Source organism: Salvelinus namaycush, chromosome 2 (assembly GCF_016432855.1).
Source record: "Salvelinus namaycush isolate Seneca chromosome 2, SaNama_1.0, whole genome shotgun sequence".
Classification (NCBI taxonomy): Eukaryota; Metazoa; Chordata; class Actinopteri; order Salmoniformes; family Salmonidae; genus Salvelinus; species Salvelinus namaycush.
The window spans coordinates 58990505-58996504 of NC_052308.1; positions in this window are offsets into that span (position 1 = coordinate 58990505).

The following is a 6000-nucleotide window of genomic DNA, read 5'->3' on the forward strand; positions in this document are numbered from 1 at the left end:
AAGAAAATACAAAAGAACTATGGTCAGAACGTGACACATGCGAAATATCGGTATAGGGACAAAGTGGAGTCGCAATTCAACGGCTCAAACACAAGACGTATGTGGCAGGGTCTACAGGAAATCCTGGACTACAAAAGGAAAACCAGCCACGTCGCGGACACCAACGTCTCGCTTCCAGACAAACTAAACACCTTCTTTGCCCGCTTTGAGGATAATACAGTGCCACCGTCGCGGGCCGCTAACAAGGACTGCCCCCCCCCCCCCCCTCCTTCTCCGTGGCTGACGTGAGTAAGACATTTAAACGTGTTAACCCTTGCAAGGCTGCTGGCCCAGATGGCATCCCTAGCCGCGTCCTCAGAGCATGCGCAGACCAGCTGGCTGATGTGTTTACAGACATATTCAATCGCTCCCTATCCCAGTCTGCTGCAACCATTGGTCCTGTACCCAGAAGGCAAAGATAACTGAACTAAATGACTACCGCCCCGCAGCACTCACTTCTGTCATCATGAAGTGCTTTGAGAGACTAGTCAAGGATCATGTCACCTCCACCTTACCTGCCACCCTAGACCCACTTCAGTTTGCATACCACCCCAACAGGTCCACAGGCGATGCAATCGCCATCACACTGCACACTGCCCTATCCTATCTGGACAAGAGGAATACCTATGTAAGATTGCTGTTCGTTGACTACAGCTCAGCATTTAACACCATAGTACCCTCCAAGCTCATCATTAAACTGGAGGCCCTGGGTCTCAACCCCTCCCTATGTAATTTGGTTCTGGACTTTCTGACGGGCCGCCCCCAAGTGGTGAAGGTAGGAAACAACATATCCACTTCGCTGATCCACCACAAGGGTTCGTGCTCAGCCCTCTCCTGTACTCCCTGTTCACCCATAACCGTGTGGCCATGCACGCCTCCAACTCAATCATCAAGTTTGCAGACGACACAACAGTAGTGGGCTTGATTACCAACAACGACGACACAGCCTACAGGGAGGAGGTGAGGGCACTCAGGAAAACAACCTCTCACTCAATGTCAATAAAACAAAGGAGATGATTGTGGACTTCAGGAAAAGGCAGAGGGAGCACCCCCCTATCCACATCGAAGGGATAGTAGTGTAGAAGGTGGAAAGTTTTAAGTTCTTCGGCATACACATCACAGACAAACTGAAATGGTCCACCCACACAGACAGTGTGGTGAAGAAGGCGCAACATCGCCTCTTCAACCTCAGGAGGCTGAAGAAATTTTACTTGTCACCTAAAACCCTGACAAACTTTTACAGATTCACAATCGAGAGCATCCTGTCAGGCTGTATCACCGCCTGGTATGGCAGCTGCACTGTCCTCAACTGCAAGGCTCTCCAGAGGGTGGTGCGGTCTGCATAACGCATCACCGGTGGCAAACTACCTGCCCTCCAAGACACCTACAGCACCCGATTTTACAGGAAGGCCAAAAAGATCATCAAGGACCACAACAACCTGAGCCACTGCCTGTTCACCCTGCTACCATCCAGAAGGCGAGGTCAGTACAGGTGCATCAAAGGTGGGACTGAGAGGCCAAACATTTTTACCACCTCTTTCTCTCCAATTTTGTGATATCTAATTGTGATCCAATTACGGTCTTGTCTCATCGCTGCAACTCCCCAACGGGCTCGGGAGAGGCGAAGGTCGAGTCATGCATCCTCCGAAACATGACCCGCCAATCAAGGCTTCTTAACACCAGCACGCTTAACCCCGGATGCCAGTCCCACCAATGTGTCAGAGGAAACACCGTTCAACTGACGACCAAGGTCAGCCTGCAGGCGCCGGCCCGCCAGAAAGATTCACTAGAGCGCGATGAGCCAAGTAAAGCCCCCGCCCTCGGCCAAACCCTCCCCTAACACGGACGTCGCTCGGCCAATTGCGTGCCGCCCTATGGGACCCCCGGTCAGGGGTCAACTGCATTTTGAAAACGCATATAATGAATAAGATAATTATATTTATGGAAATAAATCAAGGTTAACACCCTCATACCCACATGAAAAATAATATAGTTTACCATAGAATAATACAGCACTTTCTATAGAATTATGTAGTACACCTTAGTAAACTGTAGCAAAAAACAAATATTTAACCTTTATTTCAGTCAAATTTTTATTTACAATGACGGCCTACCTAAAGGCAAAAGGCCTTCTGCGGGGATGGGGACTGGGATTAAAAATTTAAAATAAATAGAATATAAATATAGGACAAAACACACATCACGACGAGAGACAACACAACACCACATAAAGAGAAGACAACAACATAGCAACATAGCAAGGTAGCAACACATGAAACAGTATGGTAGCAAAGAAACATGACAACAACATGGTAGCAACACAACATGGTAGCAGCACAAAACATGGTACAAACATTATTGGGCACAGACAACAGCACAAAGGGCAAGAAGGTAGGAGACAACAATACAACACGGAAAGCAGCCACACCTGTCAGTAAGTGTCCATGATTGAGTCTTTGAATGAAGAGACAGATGAAACTGTCCAGTTTGAGTGTTTGTTGCAGCTCATTCCAGTCACTAGCAGCCACAAACTGAAAAGAGGAGTGTCCCAGGGATGTGTGTGCTTTGGGGACCTTTAACAGAATGTGACTGGCAGAACAAGTGTTGTATGTGTGAAGGATGAGAGCTGCAGTAGATATCTCAGATAGGGGGGAGTGAGGCCTAAGAGGGTTTTATAAATAAGCATCAACCAGTGTGTCTTGTGATGGGTGTACAGAGATGACTAGTTTACAGAGCAGTATAGAGTGCAGTGATGTGTCCTATAAGGAGCATTGGTGGCAAATCTGATGGCCAAACAGTAAAGAACATCTAGCCGCTCGAGAGCACCCTTACCTGTCGATCAATAAATTATGTCTCCGTAATCTAGCATGGGTAGGATGGTCATCTGAATCAGGGTTAGTTTGGCAGCTGTGGTGAAAGAAGAGTGATTACGATAGAGGAAACCAAGTCTAGATTTAACTTTAGCCTGCATCTTTGATATGTGCTGAGAGAAGGACAGTGTACCGTCTTGCCATACTCCCAAGTATTTGTATGAGGTACCTCAAGCTCTAAACCCTCAGAGGTAGTAATCACACCTTTGGGGAGAGGGGCATTCTTCTTACCAAACCACATTAACTTTATTTTGGAGGTGTTTAGAACAAGGTTAAGAAAGCTTGTTGGACACTAAGAAAGCTTTGTTGTAGAGCATTTTACACAAATCCAGGGAGGGGCCAGCTGAGTATAAGACTGTATGATCTGCATATAAATGGATGAGAGAGCTTCCTACTGCCTGAGCTATGTTGTTGATGTAAATTGAGAAGAGCGTGGGGCCTAGGATCGAGCCTTGGGGTACTCCCTTGGTGACAGGCAGAGGCTGAGACAGCAGATTTTCTGAAATTATACACACTATGAGAGAGGCAAACCGGGCCAAAGACCCCTCAGAGACACCAATACTCCTTAGCCAGCCCACAAGAATGGAATGGTCTACTGTATCAAGAGCTTTGGCCAAGTCAATAAAAATAGCAGCACAACATTACTTAGAATCAAAGGTAATGGTGACATCATTGAGGACCTTTAACATTGCAGTGACACATCCATAACCTGAGCGGAAACCAGATTGCATACCAGAGAAAACTATAGACATCAAGAAAGCCATTGGGGATAGTCATTGTAAGTTCAGAGTCACTCGCCCCAACAGCGCGTGTGTGCTAGAGGCAAGCGAAAGCTCGGGAGAGAGGGGGGAGTGTGTAGTACCAGACATGTGGAGACAGGACAGGGCAGACGGTGAACAGATCGCCAGGTGGAATCCAAGCAGCAGTGCAGCAGGCAACAGGAGTAGGTGTCACACCAACTTGGGAAAATCTTTTCTTTCTGGAGGCAGATTTCTTGTAGAAAATGGCAGTGGATGGTCTCTGAACAGCAGGAGGGGGCATCAAATTAAAAGAAATCTAAATAGCATCAGATCAAACACTACTAACTCACTTCTAGGTTGGATGGTGTCCTCAAGTCTCTGCTGTTTGTTTGTTAGGTGCACCCTCTGTATAGCTTGGGGGAAAAAGGAAACATTGGTAGCAGTAATCTCTCCGGTTAATTTTGGCCAAAATTAGGTTGTAGGTTTAGAGTTTTGATCTGGAATGAAGAACATGCTGTGGAGGGAGCATCCTGCATACGCCCCTGCCAAAAAATCTAACTTTATATAACTCCAAATCTATTATTTTGTAAAAAATATGTTGAAACATGTGAGAACTCACATGCAGCTGTCTCTCTCTCTCGCTCTCTTATATATGAGTGATTAAAATTTAATTTCAAGCTCTACAATAACTGAAAACCCTGGGTCCAAGTTCCTTTCTGATATTGCCAAACTGTGTGCATTAATGAATTACAATGGAATCACAGGGGCAACATTCTCATTTAGGGGTGATATACACTACACGACCAAAGAGTGTGGACACCTGCTCGTCAAACATCTCATTCCAAAATGATGGGCATTCATATGGAGTTGGTCCCCCCTTTGCTGCTATAACAACCTCCATTCTTCTGGGGAGGCTTTCCACTACAGCCACAAGAGCATTAGTGAGGTTGGGCACTGATGTTGGGCGATTAGGCCTGGCTTGCAGTCAGCGTTCCAATTCATCCAAAAGGTGTTCGATGGGGTTGAGGTAAGAGTTCTGCGCGCCCAATCAAGTTCTTCCACACCGATCTCAACAACCCATTTCTGTATGGACCTGGCTTTGTGCACAGGGGCAGCGTCTTGCTGAAAGATGGAAGCACTGAATCGTCTAGAATGTCATTGTATGCTGTAACTTTAAGATTTCCCTTCACTGGAACTATGAAAAACAGCCCGAACCATGAAAAACAGCCCCAGACCATTATTCCTCTTCCGCCAAACTTCACAGTTGGCACTATGCATTGGGGCAGGTAGCGTTCTCCTGGCATCCGCCAAACCCAGATTCGTCCGTCGGACTGCCAGATGGTCAAGCGTGATTCATCACTCCAGAGAACGCTTTTCCACTGCTCCAGTCCAATGGCGGCGAGCTTTACACCACTCCAGCTGACGCTTGGTGTTACGCATGGTGATCTTAGGCTTGTGTGTGCGGCTGCTCGGCCATGGTAACCCATTTCATGAAGCTCCCGACAAACAGTTATTGTGCTGACGTTGCTTCCAGAGGCAATTTGAAACTTGGTAGTGAGTGTTGCAACTGAGGACAGACGATTTTTACATGCTAGGCTTCTTCAGCATTCTGCGGCCCAGTTCTGTGAGCTTGTGTGGCCTACCACTTCGCGGCTGAGCCATTGTTGCTCCAAGACGTTTCCACTTCACATTAACAACACTTACAGTTGACCGCAGCAGCTCTAGCAGGGCAGAAATTTGAGGAACTGACTTGCTGGAAAGGTGGCATCCTATGACAGTGCCACATTGAAAGTCACTGAGCTCTTCAGTAAGGCAAGTCTACTGCCAATATTTGTCTATGAAGAGTGCATGGCTGTGTGCTCGATTTTATACCCCTGTCAGCAACGGGTGTTGCTGAAATAGTCAAATCCACTAATTTGAAGGTGTGTCCACATACTTTTGTATATATATTATATCTCATCAAGGGATAAAATACAGCTGTCAGGTTTTGCGGTTCAGGACTCACAATGAATGACAGTGTGAGACAGTACATCTGAAACTGGGAGGGGAGGGTACATTTGTATTCATGTGGTGTTACAGCACAGCAGATGTCATCGCACAAATGGCGGTGCTCAAATAGTTCATCTTCAGTCGCCCACTGTCGCAAACCACTGTAGCCTATCTACTGACTCTCTGGACACCAAAGATATTTTGGGAATAGCTGGTGGTTTGTTTCCAGCGCCGGAAGGAGTAGATAAGTCATACATTTTTTGGGAGGGGAGCACAGAGCATATTCTTTTCAAATGCATCTCTTTCAAAATGTGACTGTACTGACATTTTCATTGCAGCCTTTGATCACTTTTAATTCTCTA